The sequence below is a fragment of the Hevea brasiliensis genome, chromosome 11 (genome assembly GCF_030052815.1).
Source record: "Hevea brasiliensis isolate MT/VB/25A 57/8 chromosome 11, ASM3005281v1, whole genome shotgun sequence".
Classification (NCBI taxonomy): domain Eukaryota; kingdom Viridiplantae; phylum Streptophyta; class Magnoliopsida; order Malpighiales; family Euphorbiaceae; genus Hevea; species Hevea brasiliensis.
This window is the reverse complement of record NC_079503.1, coordinates 72,314,616-72,336,911: the sequence shown is the minus strand read 5'-3', so window position 1 is coordinate 72,336,911 and position 22,296 is coordinate 72,314,616.

Sequence of the window (22,296 nt, the reverse complement as noted above, 5' to 3'; positions counted from 1 at the left end):
CCTTACATGACTTGACACAATTTTCTTTTGGAAAGGACTTTTGAAGAGAAATCTCTGGCAAGTAAGTAGACCAATTTTCTTGTCTTCTTCTTTTAGTCCAATGGGCCAACATGTGGATATACTTGCATATAAACCACTTCATGGACGAACCATGTAGCATTGGTTTTTTTTTTTTTTTTTTTTTTTTTTTTTTTTTTTTTTAATTTCATGCAAACTCGTCCGCATGCCATAGAAAAGCCATATGTATATAAATGACTATCCAATTGCACTTCATCTTATTACACTTTTCACTTGTGCAGGTTGGAACTTTAAACAATCTTTTTTTTGGTTTTTAATATTCCCATATATGGACGATCATGTGCACTCCTACGCTGTAATACATGGGTCTTCAACTTATGAGAATGTACACATGCCATTGTAAATCATATGCGCATCAAGTCCATATATGCCATGGTAAATAATATGTAAATCAAGCGTCCTACTTTCATGCACAGATCCTTTTCTGTTTTCATTTTTTTAACACTATTTATTTTATTTATTCTCCTCATGCTTATTATGCACTTCTAATTTGCTGCTTTTTTTTTCTTCCTTTTTTTTTTTGTCTTTTATTTAGGCTTCTCAACAATTAAAAGTTGCTCAACTTCAAGCTTCAAGACTTCTACCTTTTCGAGCTTTTGGATATTTGCTACCTTTTTTCTATCATGATGGTCGTGTTCAAGGAGTTTTCTACCTCACCTATCAAGTCCAACCTCATTATCTTGAATAATGAGAATGAAGATTTGCAAGAAGTTACGATCCTTACTGTCTACATGCCTACTATTGGTTCTTTTGGTGCTACATGGCCTACTGTTGATGGTCTACCTCATCTACCATGTTGGAGTTTAGAGATATATCATGTGAGATCTTTGACTACAATCTTTCTACCATTATGACTTCAAGGGAATCTTTACTACAATCTTCATTGCATTCATCTATGATGGAAAAGTCTCATGGGAGTCATTTTCTACCTTTTAGGAGAGTCTTGCTACATGGAAGGCTATGGGGAATGGGTTGAAGATGTGTTAGCAACTAATAAGCAACTTTTGAAAGACTAATGACTTCATAATGCTACCTATGCTTCACTTTTCACTTATGATTGCCATCCAAGCATGTTGTAAGGCTTTTGTGAGTATTGGAATACTTAAACAAATACCCTTTTCACAATTGGGGGAGAAGAATCCATGTCACTTTGGGAATTGAAAGTGCTAGTTGGTCTTTCTATTTATGGCTCTTTCTATGATGAGGCCATCCCTTCAGCTGAAGAATTGACTGGTTTTGATCGAAGTGGAAAGCCATATCTGCCTCACAGTTGCAAATAATCATTTCTTGCCTTCCACAAGATTTTTCACAAGATTAGTGATTGCTATGAGATGAAGATCGCAGATTGGATCAAGTTATGGTTTCATGGGTCCTAAGATATGTAAAAACTCCCAAGCAAGATGGTAAGAAATGGGTGAGTTGCCCTATAAGAACCTATAACCCTTCAGGAATCATTGATAAAAGGTCTCTTCATGTTAAGGGGTGGAGCAAGCCACTTTTTCAACTTCGGGTTAGTGTTAAAGCTCGTGAAGAAGACTAACTAGCTGCTTTCCTTACTTGTTGGATATGTAAGTTTGTACTTCCTGGAAACAATGCTGCTCTTATTCACCCTAGCACTTTCAAGGTATCAAGCATGACGGTGACAAGTAGGCATTACTGTTTAGTAGTTCCAGTGTTAGCAAGCATCTATAATGGCTTGAGGGAGATTTCTTCTTCTTCTAACTCATACTTGTGTTGCTACTTTCCTTATTTATTATGTTTATGGGTGGCTTACTAACAATTTTGGAACCAATTATGCTTCTAGCAGGATTCCTATCCCAAGATGACAATCTATATAGGTGAAAGAATGGCGAGATACTATGAAGATTAGGATGCTAGTAGTCTTTTTAGAAATGTTCATCAACGAGTTAGACAATCATCACCTTCTCCTAATAGCGGGTTGACTTTGCTTAATGATAAGGACTTATCCCTAGAGTTGTTTATTATTCAGTTATAATCGAATAATCGAATCAATTCAGTTATTTTGATAAGAGCAAACATGATTCAGTTTGGTTCGATTACCTTTGATTTGGTAACTGAACTAACTATCAAATTTCTTTTAATTAATTATAATTTTATTAACAATATATTATAATTATTATTATGATTTTATAATAATATTTAACTTATAATTATTCTTTTAATAATATTAAATCATATTTATTATTTTTTACCAATAAAAAAGATTATAAATATATTTGTATTAATATTTAATTAATTAATTAATAATATAGAAATATATATTTTATTTTTTAGTTAATTCGGTTACAATCGATAATTGACCTAATATTTTCAGTTTTGGTTCAAATTAGAATTTCTCTCAATTTTAATTCAGTTTGGTTAATATTTTTAGAGTCAATTAATAATTCGGTTAGTTGAAAATTCAGTTTGATTCAGTTCGGTTAACTCAATGCACACCCCTACTTATCCCTTGCTCGTGGTGAGTACTTTTTGAGCCTCAGATCAAGCTATTTGACAGTGCTACAATGACACTTATCTATGTGAGCCTTATAGTCCACATTGGTTTAGTAGAGATTTTGGCTTTTGTTAAGATGTTTTAGGTGACTTAAAAAGAAACTTTGAGAATTTGACTTTGCAGGATGTAGTTCAACTTTGGGAGTCATGTACCAAACTTTCCACTTTTGCTAAAGTCAAGCTGCCCATGTCACCATGTAGGGAGTTGCTTCTATCACCAAGGAGTACTTGAACTGGTGGTGGGAAAAATGGTCTAAGGCTTTTCCACTAGATCCTACGATTGCCCTTAATTTACTTCACATGGGTCCATAAGAGTTTCCAAAGGCCACAACCAATACTCCTAAAGTTGATAACTCTAAAGTGTGCAACCCCTCTAGTTGTGGAGCTAAAAAGGTACATCTTCGAAAGAACAAGTTCTACCATTAAATCCAAGGAGGATACTTCTTTTAAGGTTCCCTAGAGTTATGGAAGAAGTTGTAGAATCCCTTTCAATTGAGCCTACAAAAGAAACTATGCACACTATTCATTCACACATTTTTAATATTGATGTCAATGCATAAGTTGAAAGCATGCAAAGGTAGGTTGGCCCAAAATTTGGTGTTGAAGATTTGGAGAGTGATTAGTAGATTGATTTCGATCATCATTGGAAGTGACCTTCAAAAAAGTCCTAATTGTAATTCCTTGTTACTTCCACATTCTTCAAGGTGTCCCAGTGCTACAATGTTTCGCACCAATGATTTAGTAAAGTCTTTTCTTTTCTTTTTCTCTCTTTCCTTTTGAAGTTTATTTTGTACATTTGCTTATCTTTTCTTCTTTCTTATATCTCTCTCTTAAAGGCTGGGCTTAACGATTTGGATTTAAAGGTTGAGGCAAAACCCGAAGCAAATGTTGGCTGTATACTTAGTCCTACCACCTTTCACATAATAGCTACTGCATTGGGAAAAAGTCAACTAATAAATTCTATAGAACCTACTCCTTCAGCATCTCAAACTAAAAGTTGTTAAGGGGCTCATGTCACTCAATCTAATGAAGATAATGCTTATGCAAACAAGGATTCCTTAGTAGTTCATTCTCCTGAAGCTTCTACGCTTTCTATTTTTTGTGTTAAGATGTCTTACTTCGATTTTGCTGTTAGGTTGCTACACTTGCTTAGAAAAGTTTGCAAGAAAAGTTTAGTCGTATTCCCTTAGTTAAGATTCCTTCATTGGTCAAAACTATTGTTGAGGTTCTTGATGACTTGCGAGAATGTGATAAGAATGACACCTCGATTCCCAAGGAAAGATTTGAAGGGCTCCTTAAAAGCATTAATAGAATGAGCCACTTGGAATCTTCTTTCTCTTTTAGCATGTCATCAGATTGTCAAGTTAAGAAACTTGAGATGCTTAAGAAGAATTGGATAACTCTTTGACTCTTAAAAAGGAAGCCACTTATTTGTGCTCCTTATTGTAAGCTAAGTTAATTAAAGTTGATGAAGAGCTAAAAGAGTTGAATTCCAAGAAAGAAGGACTTGTATCTTATTAGGAAGGAGTTGAGAAAGAGCCACGAGACAGGCAAAGTGATGTTTCAAGAATACGAGAGAAGACCTCCCATGTTGAGAATACCCCTGTCTATTGTGAGGTGGAAGAGCAAGCCCTATAGCAAGTTTAGAATCTACTTCAAATGAATTTGAAGATCTAAAGTTTCCGTTGAAAACCATAACATTTCTCTTTAGTTGATTCGTTGTCTTTTACTATTCTATTCCCTATGTGATAAAATAATTATTTAATAAAACTCGCAAACTTGCTTAAGTGCTTTAATAAAACACCACTTCATTCATTCATTTGTTCATTGATGCACAACATTTTTTTTTTGTATGACTGAACTTGGTAAGATTCCAAACTACTTAGGTAACTTCATGAGAAGGATCAAGTTAGAACTTAGTTCACTACAAAGTGTTTCTTTTTTTTTCCCCCTTTTTTTTAGGGCTGTTCATAGTAGCGCTATCAAGCTTCAAGCATAGTATCTTTGGCATAAATTCCTTTAAAGTTACAGGAATTCTTAGTTTCCATGTGAAACCATTTTTAGACATGGTAAAGTTTAGGTTCCTCTTCATATATTAAGGCTTTGCTTTTCTTGTCGGCCTCCTCACCATTCTAGATCTGCTAGGGGTTTGCTTTGGCAATAGTGCCTTTTTCTTTTTACTTTTTGCAGAGTAACCAAAGTGCACCTTTCATCAAACTTTTCCTTTTTCAAGCTTGATGCCCCCAACATGTGATTGGTTATTAGCTTATAATGGATCCTTTAAGGTTTGGGCTAAAGTTTGAGTCACTGATTTACTACTCTTAACTTGAACTAGTTCAAAAGGCCCAAATTTCAATGTCATGAAGTATGATACAACATGTAGGCCAATTCCTTTAATGGTAGCCATGTTAGAAGTTACAGCCTATTCATTAAATACAACTTCCCTTCTCTCATACAGGTTCATGATCTAATCTTTCAAGACAAAACAATTTTGGACAGGGTGACTAACCAATCTATGATACTTGCAATAGTTTGGATCACCCACTCAATCAACTTCTTTTGGGCATTTCATCTCTAGCAATTCAATGAGGTTAGCTTGAAGCAAACTTTTAGCATCCTCAGTACATTAGAATCAAAGAAAGGATAATCCTTTTCTTATCTCTCCTTTAAGGTGTTTTTCTTTTTACCATGACCTTTGTAGGAATGGTCTTCTCTTCTTTCTTCTCCTTTGATTTGGCATTAGCGAAGAGCTTGAATGGCACTGTACTTGCAGCCATAAATTATTTTCCTTCAAATTTTATAGGATCCTTGCCCCCCTCATGTTTTTTCCTTAGATTTCTTAGGTTCTTACACATTGTTGTCAAAATCATGAGTCAACTCGTATGAGTTTACTTGTTAAAATCAACCAAACATTTCAACGTGTGTAAAAAATCACACTAGCATAAAATTAGGATAAAATCATAGCTTAACTAGATAAAATCAGTACAATCACGAGTTTCTTAATGAGTTTAATGAGTTCATATTGCCACTTGAAATTTAGTTAAAATGTAAGGCCCAAAAGAAATTAAAAGGCCCAGCAACAGAAACATATGAAATGGTGTAGTTTTCTTCACATTATATGTTAAAATGAGAGAGAGAGATAAATAGAATTAAGTTTTAAGGCTTTGGCAATTGAAGAAAGAGGTGTTGGATTGCTATCTTGCAGAGAGCATCTTGGTCCTTTTTCCTCAGTTGGCAAGTAGTTTCTCTCTTTTCCTTGGTTTCTTTGTCTTTACAGTTGCAATAACTTCCATTTTCCTCGGCTTTCGCAAGTAATTTGGTGTTCTGGTCATTTGGTGCAATTTTCCTTCACCAACATCAACAATCACGGTCCTTTTACCCTATCTCAGGTTCAATCTCTAATGTTCTTTAGTTCTCTATACTTCTGATTTCTTTTTTTATTTTTAAACATATTTCTAGTTGTTATTTTAAATAATTGGTTTAAGCCTAAAATTATTTATCTATCTCGGCCTACACTTCATTGGAAATTAACAAGTTTTAGCGTATGCTTTTTTGACTGAGTAGGTATGCTCACACTTTTAGTTTTGAAGTTTGATGTATGCAATTCGTAATAGATAATAGATTATTATAATGTCTTAATATGTAGCTACGAGGATTTTTCATATACTTTTGTTTTTCAATTAATTTTTCATATGTTTTTGTTAGGTAGTCTTTTCCAAATTGCTCGCATATTATAGACTTGTAGGCATAGTTCTTCCAATCTGCTTTCTAATTTTTATCAAAAACATATGGTTTTTGAATTAACGGCCAAAGTATACATAGATCAGTTAATTTGAATATGTATTAAAATATTGTAAAACTAGATATAATGGAATTTGCCTAGCTGGAAACTCATTCTACAATCAATACCATACATGAAATTGAAATTATCATTTGTTGGCACTGAGTGAGGATTGCTGAGTGGGCCAGTATCCCACCTAGATTCCTTTGGCCCATGGCACTTAGATTGCTGCACTATAAGGAGTTGGTGCCTTTACTAATAACTTAGTCTTTTGTTATGATGGTAAGTGCTAAATCCTACATTATTCTTTTCCAAATTAAGATCCTCTAAATGGAATGGAAGGTTTTAAAAGTGATGCTATTAACTCAATTAATTTATTTAAAACCCATTGACAAGTTGTTAAATCTAGTTAGTTAAATTGATTCCTATAAGATATAAAGATATAATCAATGAATATTAATGAAGATTAACCCAAAAAGAAAAAGAAAATGCATCCATTTTTTGAATGTAATATAGATTATAAATTGGTAATTAAAATAAGGCCAATTGGACAAAAAACACTAAACCTTTATGTCAATTTGCAAATTTATCCTAACGTTTTAATTTTGGTTTTAATATCCTAACGTTTGATTAGGTTCATCTAAAATCAACTACTGACATTACAATTCTATCCAACTAGCATCCAATGTGCCTTTTCTTTATCATTTTTAAATGCTTTTAGTTGCCACATCATATCATAAACTTAACCATGGTTAAAATTATTAGTTTAGAGAATAAATCCCTAAGAGAATTAGAGGAAAACACATTCTTTAAACATCTTATTATTGCTGTGTGACTGAAAAATTTCACATAGCAACATAAAAAAACATTTGATAGCTTCTTGCATAGTGCATAAACATGAAGTTCTAGTTTTCCAATGAACCAAGTTCCTCTTTATTTTTCTTCATAATTCTTGTCCCTTAGCTAACTAAACAAATTAAAGGCATCTAACATCAAGCACTAAAGACACTTGCAACTCATTGACAGTAGCTTAAATCTGAAACAAAACTTTCAAAGTTACTGAAAATCAAGAACTATCTCCTTGGAATTATGCATATATCTCTTTAAATTGACCTTAACCCAATTACCAATCTCATACATAAAAATTGAACAAGATAGGTAATTTTACTCTACATAATGTAATTATTATCCTATTCTGAAATCTGTATCACTTATTTTTATCCTTGTGGCTCATCCAAAAAGGAAAAGAAGAAGAAAACAAAACATAATGTGGGGAATCGATAGCAATTAAGAATATTTCAAGGGGCAAAATTTGATGTTGATAGTTAGCAAGCATCTTTAAGAGGTCAATCCTTTAACTATAAGGCTTACCATATGAGTAGGATGGCTGAGTGATACCATTAACTTGGTCTTTAATGGCCTCCTTGGTAATGTAACATCCACCATTTTTGGATACCAAAATTCTTATCATTGATGGAAAATTCTAGTAAAACTTAGGGTTTTACGGACTGCGGATGTGAGGGTATGAGCCTTGGGTGTCAAGTGTTAGTGATGTTGCTTAAGATTCTCAGGTTAATGAGTGATCTGGATATTGCCTACAACAGAAAAAGGAAATGAGGTCAGTGGCCTAACCAAGGCCATTCTGATGCTTAAGTCAATAAATGCTCGATAAGGAAAAAGCAAATACTGAAAGAAATACAAGTATATAATTGAGTACCTTAAGTATTATTGTATTGTGAGCCATATTTATAGAGTAAAGGATGATACCTTTTCTGCTCTAATCCGGATTTCACCAGCTCATTTTCCTTCATGTTTTATGGAGGTGCCACCTAATATGTAATGATATTCCCGATAAAATACAAGACATACTTTTAGCATGTAATCAATTCTTAAGAGATACCCAATCATTCTTCCTTGTCCGAATACTTTCCAATTATACTAAACACCTATCCTTTGTTCAAGCAACCATTCTGTTTGAACACCTTGTGATTTAGCCCCAACACTAGGTATCTTATCCAAACATTTTATCTCTTAACTGATCACTTTGTCTTTATAGGTACTCAGTCTCTTATTAGAACTCAAGGATATCCAAACTGCTTACTATTTATTGCAGAATTTGGGTTGTGCTATCACTAGTCCCCCCCCTAATCTGAATCTTTAGATTTGATTTGATAGCTGTATTGTATTTGAAATTTCGTGCTTCTCTATTATAACTATCATAAGGACAATGGACAACTACTCTTCGAAAGTTGAAAAATCAGCTCCTTTTTTAGCTCTAGAGACAAGTGTTTTAGCTGTTGATTCAAAATTTGAGAAATTTTTATTTGCCCTATAAAATGTTTACTGAGAAAAAAATTTTGTCTCTACTCTACGCACTTTAAGCTATCAAATCTATAATACTTTTTCCTTTGAAATATTTTTGATGAAGCACTGGTGACCCTCCAACAACTAATAATAGGTAACCACTTTCTTTTTCATTTGTTTTATTCTTCCATTTATTTTTGTTTTAAAAATGAATGAGAGAGATAGTCAAGAAACCCTAGAGACTGCTTTAATAGAGTTTTTGAGTGATTTTTCTAATAATGTAGCAGTGGAAACATCTAGAAACCCATCATTGGCGACTACAAAAGGGATGGTTAGTCTTAATGATGGTGGCAAAATTACAAGGCCTAGCCATAAAGGTGGTACAATGCCTATTCAGAGGCTAAAGAAAAAGAAAAAGACAAAGAAAACTACCACCGAACTTCTTAGCATCGACGAAATTGCTTTCGAATGGATTCGATTGAATTGTCTACTCTTATGTTCAAACACTACATCTCCAAACAATAATATGAAGCAGAAACCTACGCAGATAATTTATAAGCCGATTGCCACTTCAAAGGGGGCGATTGTATCATTATACATGAAGAATAGCTGAAAGCCGTACTAAGGTTTCCACTAGATACCTTATTCATCAAAGTCTTACAACACTATCAGCTATCGATTACCTAACTTCACATAAACTCTTGGCACCTGCTAGTGGGCTTCTAGGCAATGAGCCTAGCCAAGCATCTGTCAACTACAGAAAAAGTGTTTGCCAGTTTATATCATTTGGGGACACAGAAAAAATAAAGAGACTAAAAACAATGACAAGTTCTGGTTCTTCTAAGCCCAACTAAACTATCAACTATTCGCAGACTTGCCTTTGTCTCTGAAAAAGTGGAAAGCGAGATTCTTCATTCTTCGTTATAAAGAGAGGAATGGCTGGGAAGGGATTCCTCAAAATCAGAACTAGCAGGTCGATAAAACAAAGAGGATTGAGCCTCAACATTTCTAAAGACATATTAGTGGCCGAACTAAAAAAGCAAGGAAAAAGAGATCAGTTTAAAGTAGCCAACATCGTGAAGGTTAAACTGAACTTGCGGTTCAGTACTTATGTTGCTAAAATGGATACAACACTAGAGATGGCCGACTTTGGATCGGTGAATGGTACCAAATGTTAGTAGTATGCCCTAGAGCATATCATTTAGTATGTATCTTATACATGTTTTTATTAATAAAAGGCATTTCCACTTTTCTGTTTACATAATATATTTATGTGTAATAGAAAAGGTCCATTGATATTTTGTTAGAAATTCTATTCTTAAGTTGTTAAGAATATGAGTGACAGTATTTCTAGAACAAAGTATCATAAATAAGTTCACAATCGAGGATACTTCATAATAAGGACATGACTTATCCAGAAAGATTGTATTCATGTTTGTTTCCAAGTTATTTATATGAGATATAAATAAGATGGAATGGTGAGTCTCATGCCATATAACAAACATGATAGGCACTTATACATGATAAGTAGGCCGAACCAGTGACACTTATGACAAGCACATAGAGTTTACTCTTGTCAATGTTTTGTCTTAAATCATATCAGTGCATATAATCTTTAAACCTGAGATAGCACAGTTATCTTGTATATAGATAGTTTGAGTTTGATACTGCTTTCATACTTGTACTGTGTATGGGTATATGGGCATGTGTTGGCTCCTACTAGTTATATATGGAGGTAGGTGTTGATCAAGATGGAATCTGTTCCTCTAAGTTAATAGAGATAAAATCCTATGTTCATTTAATTGTTCTTGATGTTTCAAGTTCCTGGCCAGGACAGATAGATTTATTCAGAAAAGAGTTTCTGATGAGAAAATCTTTTTAATCAAGAACTGGAATTAAAATAGAACATAATATTCATAGCAAATGGGGTTTGACATAAACCATGACTCCAGCTTGAGTTGGGATTTTGTAACAGAGAGATTCTAGTGCATGGTAACATATGATTATAGGTTTATTTAAGGTAAACCTTATTACTAATTGGGTGTCTATGGCATGCTATGCTAGGTGTTAACCATGGTCTATGAGTTGCATAAAATGATTTAGAGAAATCATTTATGGTAAGAAAGAGTTCTGATGATATTAAGAGTTGATATCATGTCTCATTGCCAATTAGTGATGAGCCTAGTAAGTCACACACATACACAAGTTATCACCTATTTAAATATGATTTAATTAATTAATTAAAGAATTTAATTGATTAATTAAATAGGTTTGGTTTGCAATTAGATTGCAAAGTCCCTAGCATGACTTGAAACCAAATCTAGATTATTGGATTTATAGTATAAGTTAAATTTATATTTAAAGTGTTTAAATATGAATTTAATTAATGAGAAATTAATTAATAGAGATTAATTAATTAATTAATTTATATTTGATATAAATTAATTAGAAGAAGAAAAATAATTATTTTGGGTTGACAACTCAAAATTAAGACACAGGGGCATTTTGGTCATTTCACAGTATGATACGTGGCCCCATGAGATGGTGACACATTGGATTACACATAAGCTTGCCAAATATTTTTTAATCATGTAAGATGATTAAAATCAAGATTAAATATAGGTTTGACACTTGGCACAATGTGATTGGGTCACTTAAACCTAGAGCTAATCAAAGGGTGACATGTGGCAAGTGTTTAATGTGTTAACCTAGCTATATAAGTGTTGTTATGAAAAAGAAAAATACAACCAGCAGCCACTCCTCCTTTGTCACACTATTTTGAGGCTCTCCATCTATTCTTCTTCATCTCTCATGAATTCAAAGAGATTAGCCATCAATCTCTTGAATTAAGAACACTAGAATTTGTTTCTAGTGTCCTGTTTACATCTCTAATCTCTTAAAAGGCAGAACTTGAATTTCTAATTAATAGAAAAAGCTTTAGAAGCTGTTCAAGGGCTGCCATAGGTGTTCTTGGTGTGGACAAGCTAGAGGGACAACATCTGGTGTCCTGAAGAGGAATTTCAAAAGCACAGACACACTGCAGTCTATCAAGAGGTTAGTGTAATCGTTCTTGATTTAATCTAGGGTTCTAAAATTAATCTGATTAATTTAAAAATCTTAAATGGCAAATACAGATCCAAAAACATATTAAAAAAGTTTTAATATGTTGTTTGTCATTGAAATCAAATAGATAAAAATAAATCTTGCATGATGCATGTGACACTAGGTAAAAATTTTTGAATTCAATAGTATAAACTTGTGTTTTTCACGCTTCCGTTCTTTCAATTGGTATTAGAGCCACTATATTTGCCATTTAGATTGTTGATTATATGATTTAATTGTGTGTTATGATCATGAGATGATTTATCCATTGCTGGTTGCAATGCAGGTTTGGCGGCATGCTTGAAAAACACCATCAATGGTGCGCATGGTTTGGCTTCCATGAGTGGTTCAAGATTTGGCTTTTAATTCTGCAATTGTTGTATGATCTAAGGCCTATTCTTTGACTAATTAAAGTGTTTAATTAGTAGTTTTAATCACACAATTAATTATGATTCAAATAAGAATTTTAAAAATTGTTTGAATGTGATTCAAATCTGAATTTTAAAAGTTGTTTGAATGTGATTCAAATATGAATTTTTAAAGTTGTTTGAATCATATTTAAATCTGATTTTTTAAAGTTGATTGAATAATATTCAGATCTGATTTTTTAAAAAATGTTTGAATGTGGTTCAAGTCTGATTTTTTAAAAAATGTTTGAATGTGATTCAAATCTGAATTTTTAAGGATGTTTAAATGTGATTCAAATCTGAATTTTTAAATTTGTTTGAATGAGATTCAAATATGAATTTTTAAATTTATTTGAATCATATTCAAATATGAATTTTTAAGTTGAACATGAGATATTCAATTTAATTTAAGTATGTATGTTTTATTTAATTGTTAAATAGTGATATGCATGATGGATGATCATGGACTATAAAAGACCAATGTGATTAGATTTATTTCTTTTATGTTTCTTTGGGATTGTAAATTAATTAATTTATTTTAATTTATTTTGGGCATGTATTATTAAGTTTGTAATAATTTTTGGGTTGTAATTTCATTTATTTAAGTTCTTGTAAATTCGCCTTGGTATGCCAAGGATTACTATGTAATATTGGATTGCAAGAAGTTCAAGGAGGTCAAGAGCATTGGTGGGATCAGTGGGAGGAATTCAAGATCAAGTGTTGATTATGTACTCCTTCAGCAACTCTTGTAAAATAAATGAATGAAATGTATCTAGGAATGCCCTGATTCAATTCTTGGTGGCTCAGAATTGAATCCCTTAGAAAGTCCATTATCATACCATATTTACTACTTATCCATGAATGCGTGAGATGTATGGGAATGTATGCAATTATATGATATATGCATGCTAAATGGATAATGTGCAAAGTGAGACCTTAATAGTAATTAGGATGACTATAAAATCTTCCAAACAAATGATTAAGTTGGAAATGCTATAATTAAAGTAATTATAACATGGGCCTTCCATTGGGGCAATTATTTTAAGAAATTTTAAATAGCTGCATAAGATGCAATTAATTTAAGAGATTTTCTTAAGAATAATTGTTAAGCATGAGATGTTGTAAATATGTAAATGGTTTGGTGGCCAATATTGGATGTACCTGAGGACATTAAAATTATTTGCATAATTACTGGCTCAATGGGATTAACTTAACTAATGCAAGATAAGTCAATAATGGATGTACCTGAGATTTTGAGCATTAGAGGCTAAGTAAAGGATTGAACCTCACATAAGATGTGATGGGCAAGGAGTTGCTCAGTTATAGTTTATTGTAATTCCAATAACGGATGTACCTGGGGATGATCAATAGAATTATAAGAATTCAATCACCCACTAGAAATCCATCCAACTAGGATTTCCGTTTTCTACTTTGGAAGTGTAGGATTCGCTAAGTTAGTGGGGGACCAATTTGATTAAAAGACCATAATCAATTTGGTTAATTACTTGATACATTTACTAATTAATCTGGTTATTTTCTGCAATTAATTTTCTGATAATAATGAGCACAGAACAACCACCACTATCCAATATCCTTGTAAGCATACTTGATCACAATAGGTTGACAGGACCTAATCTGTCTGATTGGCTAAGAAATTTGAAACTTATCTTGAACCTTGAACATATAGGATATGTTCTAGATTCAAATGTTCCTGGTCCCTTACCTCTAGAGGCTACACAAGAGGAACATGAAACTTTAGACAAGTGGAAGGAGCATGATATGAGAGCTAAGTGTTACATGCTTGCTTCCATGAGTAATGAGTTACAGGAGCAGCATGAGAACATGCAGAGTGCAAGTGAGATCCTCCTTCACCTACAAGAGTTGTATGGTGAGCACAGTAGGAATGCTAGGTATGAGATATCTAGGCAGCTGTTCCGAAGATGTCTGAGGGATAGAATGTTGGGGATCATGTCCACAAGATGATTCGGCTGATTGAGCAGTTGGAACATCTTGACTTCAACATGGATTTCCAACTACAAATAGATTTGATCATTCAGTCCCTTCCTGAGTCTTTTGGGAATTTTGTAACAAATTTCCATATGACTAAACAGGAATGCACCTTAGCTGGTTTACTCAATATGCTGGTTATTGCCCAAAAGAATATGCCGAGCAATAAAGGAAAAGAGGTAGCTTTGATTGCATCTTCTTCTACTGGAAAGTCCAACAAGAAGAAGGGCAATAAGAAAAAGAAACCTCAGATTCCTGGTCCTTCTAAGAAGATAGCCAAACAGAAAAACAAAGATCAAAGTTGACAAAGGTAAAGGAAAATGTTTCCACTATCAGCAGGAAAGTGTTTCCACTGCTAGCAGGAAAGTGTTTCCACTGTCCAGAGTATAGCAATCTAAAAGAATACAATGCCATGATGAAAATCAACTCAAAATTCAAAATATATTTGTTACTTAAGATTAGGTCATGTTGCAGAAGATAGGATTGCAAAATTGGAGAAAATGGGGATTTTATCCTCATCGGGCTCTGAGCCTACTCCAACTTGTGAATCTTGCCTTCAGGGTAAAATGACTAGATCACCCTTTGTTGGACAAAGGCTAAGAGCTGAAAATATTTTGGAGCTAATACATAGTGATGTATATGATCCATTTAAGGAAATGGTTAAAGGCAATTTTCATTATTTTATTACCTTTACGGATGATAAATCAAGGTTTGGGTATTTGTATTTGATGAAATACAAACATGAATCCTTTGAAAAGTTCAAAGAATTTAAATCTGAAGTAGAAAATCAAACAGGAAAGAGTATTAAAGCTCTTCGATCAGATCGTGGAGGAGAATATTTGAGTACTGAATTTGATGAATACTTGAGAGAGCATGGCATTGTTTCCAACTGACTCCTCCAGGAACACCACAGTTGAATAGTGTATTTGAAAGGAGAAATCGTACCCTATTGGATATGGTATGTAGTATGATGAGCTATACTGATATGCCAATCTCCTTTTGGGGATTTGCATTAGAATCAGCTTTGTATATTCTGAATAGGATTCCATCAAAATCAATTTCTTCCACACCTTATGAGATATGGCATGGAAGAAAACCAAGTCTTAAGCATGTTAAGATTTGGGGTTGTCCAGCTTATATCAAAAAGCTGAACACTGATAAATTGGAAACCAGATCAGAAAAAGGTCGATTTGTTGGATATCCAAAAGATAGTTTTGGATATTATTTTTATTTTTATTTGCCTACTTCACAAAAGGTTGTGATAAGTAGAGATGTCACATTGCTTAAATAACAGTTTGTTCAAGAAAGAGGCAAAGGAAGGCAAATAGAGTTGGAATTGGAGAATTCTGACCAATCAACAGATCAGATAGATATAGATCCATCTAGTCAACCTATACCCGTTGATGAAACATCTACAGCAGTTCCTCATAGAACAACCAGGGTATCTCAACCACCAGTGAGATATGGTTTCCTTCATGAAGAAGAACAAGAGTTGTCTACTCATGAAGAAGTAGATCATGGAGATGATCCACTCACCTATGAAGAAGCTATATCAGATATAGACTCTTCAAAATGGATTGATGCTATGAAATCCGAGATTGATTCCATGTATAAGAATCAAGTTTGGGATCTTGTTGACCCACCTAAAGGTATTGTACCTATAGGGAACAAATGGGTTTTCAAGAAGAAAATTGGTTCTGATGGAAATGTAGAGACCAATAAGGCAAGGTTAGTAGCGAAAGGGTTTCGCCAAAGGTAAGGAATCGACTATGAGTAGACTTTCTTGCCTGTTGCCATGCTTAAATCAATTAGGATTCTATTAGCAATAGCTGCATACTATGATTATGAGATTTGGCAAATGGATGTCAAAACAGCTTTTCTCAATGGATACATTGAAGAAAACATTTTCATGGAACAACCTAGGGGTTTTGAATCCCAAGATGGTTCCAAGGTATGCAAGCTAAAGCGATCCATTTATGGGTTGAAGCAAGCTTCGAGGAGTTGGAACATCCGTTTTGATGAAGCCATTAAATCCTTTGGTTTTATCAAAAATAAGGATGAACCATGTGTATATAAGAAGGTTAGTGACAGTGCTATCACTTTCCTTGTCTTATATGTGGATGACATACTGTTAATGGGTAATGACACAGGTATGTTGACAACTGTAAAGGTATGATTGTCAAATACATACTCCATGAAAGACTTAGGGGAGGCAACCTACATTCTTGGGATTCGCATCTATAGAGATAAAGCGAAAAGAATAATTGGTTTATCCCAAAGTCTATACTTGGAAAAGGTGTTAAAGAAGTTTAACATGCTTGATTCCAAGAGAGGATTATTACCAGTAAGACATGGTATCCACCTTTCTAAAGAGATGTCTCCAAAGACACCTGAAGAAAGAGATCAGATGGCCAGGATTCCATATGCTTCGGCTATTGGAAGTTTAATATATGCAATGTTGTGTACTAGCCGGATATCACATATGCTATTAGTTTGACTAGCAGGTATCAATCCAATCCAGGTTTGGAACACTGGATAGCTGTCAAGAATATCCTTAAGTACTTGAGAAGAACTAAGGATTTATTCTTGATATATGGAGGTGGAGACTTGTAATTAGATGGTTATACTGATTCTGATTTCCAATCAGATATCGATGATATAAAGTCTACCTTTAGATATGTGTTCATTTGTAATGGAGGTACAGTCAGTTAGAAGAGTTCCAAACAGAGCACAACTACAGATTGCACTATAGAGGCTGAGTATATTGCTGCATCAGATGCTGCAAAGGAAGCTGTTTGGATAAAGAAGTTCGTGACAGAACTTACAGTAGTTCCTTCCATTGAGTCAGCAGTTCCACTACACTATGACAACAATGGAGTAGTCATACACGCTAAGGAACCAAGGTCTCACCAGAAATCCAAACACATAGAAAGACGCTACCACATTATCAAAGAAATAGTTGGACGAGGCGATGTAGCCATGCAGAAAATAGCATCAGCTGAAAATCCAGCTGATCCATTCACTAAGCCTATGTCACAGACTTAGCTAAACCGACATCTTGAGAAGATAGGTCTAAGATATTGTAATGAATGGCTCTAGTGCTAGTGGGAGATTGTTAGTAGTATGCCCTAGAGCATATCATTTAGTATGTATCTTGTACATGTTTTTATTAATAAAAGGCATTTCCACTTTTCCATTTATATAATATATTTATGTGTAATAGAAAAGGTCCATTGATATTTTGTTAGAAATTCTATTCTTAAGTTGTTAAGAATATGAGTGATAGTATATCTAATACAAAGCATCATAAATAGGTTCACAATCAAGGATACTTCATAATAAGGACATGACTTATCCAGAAAGATTGTATTCATGTTTTTTCCCAAGTTATTTATATGAGATATATATAAGATGGAATGGTGAGTCTCATGCCATATAACAAACATGATAGGCACTTATACATGATAAGTAGGCCGAACCAGTGACACTTATAACAAGCACATGGAGTTTACTCTTGTCAATGTTTTGTCATAAATCATATCTGTGCATATAATCTTTAGACCTGAGATAGCACAGTTATCTTATATATAGGTAGTTTGAGTTTGATACTGCTTTCATACTTGTACTGTGTATGGGTATATGGGCATGTGTTGGCTCCTACTAGTTATATAGAGGCAGGTGTTGATTAAGATGGAATCTGTTCCTCTAAGTAAATAGAGATAAAATCCTATGTTCATTTAATTGTTCTTAATGTTTCAAGTTCCTGGCCAGGACAGATAGATTTATTCAGAAAAGAGTTTCTGATGAGAAAATCTTTTTAATCAAGAACTAGAATTAAAAGAGAATATAATATTCATAGCAAATGGAGTTTGACATAAACCATGACTCCAACTTGAGTTGGGATTTTGTAATAGAGAGATTCTAGTGCATGGTAACATATGATTATAGGTTCATTTAAGGTAAACCTTATTACTAATTGGGTGTCCATGGCATGCTATGCTAGGTGTTAACCATGGTCTATGAGTTGCATAAAATGATTTAGAGAAATTAATTATTATAAGAAAGAGTTCTGATGATATTAAGAGTTGATATCATGTCTCATTGCCAATTAGTGATGAGCCTAGTAAGTCACACACATACATAAGTTATCACCTATTTAAATATGATTTAATTAATTAATTAAAGAGTTTAATTGATTAATTAAATAGGTTTGGTTTGCAATTAGATTGCAAAGTCCCTAGCATGACTTGAAACCAAATCTAGATTATTGGATGTATAGTACAAGTTAAATTTATATTTAAAGTGTTTAAATATGAATTTAATTAATGAGAAATTAATTAATAGAGATTAATTAATTAATTTATATTTGATATAAATTAATTAGAAGAAGAAAAATAATTATTTTGGATTGAGAACTCAAAATTAAGACACAAGGGCATTTTAGTCATTTCACAGTATGACACGTGGCACCATGAGATGGTGACACATGGGATTACACATAAGCTTGCCAAATGTTTTTTAATCATGTAAGATGATTAAAATCAAGATTAAATATAGGTTTGACACTTGGCACAATGTGATTGGGTCACTTAAACCTAGAGCTAATCAAAGGGTGACATGTGGCAAGGGTTTAACGTGTTAACCTAGCTATATAAGTGTTGTTATGAAAAAGAAAAATACAACTAGCAGCCACTCCTCCTTTGTCACGCCATTTTGAGGCTCTCCATCTATTCTTTTTCATCTCTCATCAATTCAAAGAGATTAGCCATCAATCTCTTGAATTAAGAACACTTGAAATTGTTTCTAGTGTCCTGTTTACATCTCTAATCTCTTAAAAGGCAGAACTTGAATTTCTAATTAATAGAAAAAGCTTTAGAAGCTGTTCAAGGGCTGCCATAGGTGTTCTTGGTGTGGACAAGCTAGAGGGACAACATTTGGTGTCTTGAAGACGAATCTCAAAAGCACAGACACGCTGCAGTGCATTAAGAGGTTAGTGTAATCGTTCTTGATTTAATCTAGGGTTCTAAAATTAATCTGATTAATTTAAAAATTTTAAATGGCAAATACAGATCCAAAAACATATTAAAAGAGTTTTAATAAGTTGTTTATCATTGAAATCAAATAGATAAAAATAAATCTTGCATGATGTATATGACCCTAGGTAAAAATTTTTGAATTCATTAGTATAAACTTGTGTTTTTCACGCTTCCGTTCCTTCACCAAACTACTTTCTTACCCTTCAAACTTTGGTACTTGCTAACTATTCTTTTTGTGAAAAAATGATGGGAAAGCCAAAGCAAGAGACTGCCTGGCTTATTAAGGAATTGAAGAAGAAAAGGGCAGCTAAATTACTCTAAAATCCCTCAGCTGAAACAATTGATAACTAGCAAACCAGCCCCTCCTGAAGTTCCAACTGCTCCTTCAGTCATGGGATCACTTTGTGGATCGAACCATTCGACTAATGAAAATGTGGCTTCCTCAACTTCTTCTAGTCTAATGCTTGGCGAAACTGTACCAACCTCACTCGGCTCTCAAATTCTGGCTCAATCCATCTGAAAGAGCAAAATAGTGAAGCATAACAAAGATTTTGCTTGGGTAGTTAGTGTTACCATTTATCTTTCGAAAGACCAAAAATAGCTAGACGTAGAGAGCTTGGATGATATTTCACTCTATTCCACCAGTTTAAAGTTGGAAGCTGGTGCCACTGATCATATGATTTGGGAAAAATTGCACCACTTTAAAAGCAACTTCCACAAAATTGGTTAAGAGAATCTTGCTTTGAAAGCTCACCTCACCAGCCAAACTACTTAGCTAGAAACACTCTTAGCTAGTGCTGAGTCTTCTAAAGTAGTAATTAACAAACTTCAAGAGGAATTGAAAGCAGAGAAAATTGCTCTGGAAGTAAAAAGAGCAAAGACTACCAAGCTAGAGAGGCGCCTTTAAGCTACAGAGACTGAAGCAAATGAGAGAGTGGCAACAACATAGGTAGATGTGCACAGTGATCTGATGAAGGAGCTTATGAATAGATTCCCTAATGAGGATTTTTCGTGGAAGGAAGAACCAAGCTCTTGAGGAGAGTGAGGAAGAAGAGGGTAAGGGAGGTACAGGTTTATAGAACCCTTTTGTATCTGATCTCGTTAGGATTGATCACCCTAATAACTGAATTGTAACATCCTTTTTAATGAAGTGCTTTTTCCTTTTGCCAAACTCTATCATTTGTCAATCCCAATTTAGTTTTAATTTTTTAATTTTGTTTGATTTTGCTAAGTTAAAATAATCTGTGTGAAAATCTAAACTTTGATAAAAATAAATGCTTTCAAATGATGAATGTTACCTTATAACTTTGAAAAGTCTTTTAAATGCTTTCTAAAGGTCGGTCATCTAAGAAACTTAGTAAGATCATGAAAATTCACCCTAGTGGTACTTTTAAAGCTACAAGTGAGCAAGAGATCATTTTAGTATGTCCTTGAGGTTCGAGAAGTCGCTTTAATGCCTTATTAAGGTTTTAGGTAAGCGAAAGATTGCCTTAGTTCCTCTTTAAGGCTTTTATATGGGCAAGAAGTTTCCTTGATACCTTTTTAGGTCTTAAGGTGGGCAAGAGATCATTGTAGTGCCTCTTTGAGGCTTTAAATGGGTAAGAAGTCCCCTTGATGCCTCTTTAAGGCTTTAGGTGGGCAAGAGATCACCTTAGTAAATACTCTTAAATATAAGAGAAAGGCAGAAGTCTTTATTGATAGAATTTGCATAGGTTACAATTATTCTATGACCATGGAAGATCATCACCACTACAGTACGCAATCTCGTATGATCTAGGGTGGATGACTTTACATACAATGTAAAGACCCTCCTTGTTGCTATCGAGATTGTTGGCCCCGACTACTCCTCCTGACACATCTGCTCTTTTCTTCACCAAATCTCCAACTATGAAAGATCGGTGTTTAACCTTTGGTTATACATCTAAGTCATCTTTTATCTATATTAGGCCATTTGGATGTAAGCATGCTATTGAAGGACTTCAGCTTGGTCTAGGTTGAATTGGAGGTCTTCATTATTTACTGCAACCTCAGGATTCTCAATCTGAGCACTAAGCACCCTTATTTCTGAAGGAATAATAGCTCCTGAATCATATGTGAAAGAGAATAGTGTTTCCCTTATCGCCGACCTAGGAGTAGTTTGGTATGCCCATAGAACATGCAATAATTATTTGGCCATCTTCCCTTGGATTTGTCCAGTCTTCTTTTTAAACCATTTAAAATGGTATAATTAGTGACTCTATCATCCCATTAGTTTGAGGATGATAAGTGGAGTTGAATTGAAGATCAATGCCCCCACTCTAAGCAGAATGATTTGAATTTATTACTTTCAAACTGTGTGCCATTATCAGTAATAATCACTTTGGGAATGCCTAATCTACAAAAAAATGCTCTGCTTGACAAAGATAATTGTCTTATCAGTAGTGATAAGATGTGTGGCTTCTGCCTCAGCCCATTTAGTGAAATGATCAATGGCTAAAATGACATATTGTTTAGATCCTAAAGCCTTAGGAAATGGGCTAAAAATGTCAATTCCCTATTGATAAAATGGCCACGAAATTTCAATAACAGATAATATCTTAACTAGAATGCAGGGAATAAAATTATGTTCCTGACACTTTTTATATCTTTGTACTAATTCTTTACATCATCCACTACTGAAGGCCAAAAATATCCTTGTTTGAAAGCTTTCTTCGCAATGATCCAAGTATCGTCATGGCTACTGCACAAACCTTTATGACTATCAATCAAGATTGCCATGCCTTCCTTAAGGGTTATGTATTTTAGCCAAGGTCACAAAAAGGACCTTTTGTAAAGCCATCCATTTAAAATACCATAACTAGAAGACTTCTGCACTTTCATCTTTACCTTAAGAGGATCATTAAGCAATATGCCTTCATCCAAATAATAAAAGATTGGGGTCATCCAAGTGGTTCTAATGTTAATTGGTAATGCTTCTTCTTGATTAATAGTTGGGAAGGTGATCTCCTCTAAAGGTATTGGCTAGGTTAAGTGCTACTCACCTAAGGCTGCCATTTTGGCTAACACGTCAGCTTCACTATTTTCCAAT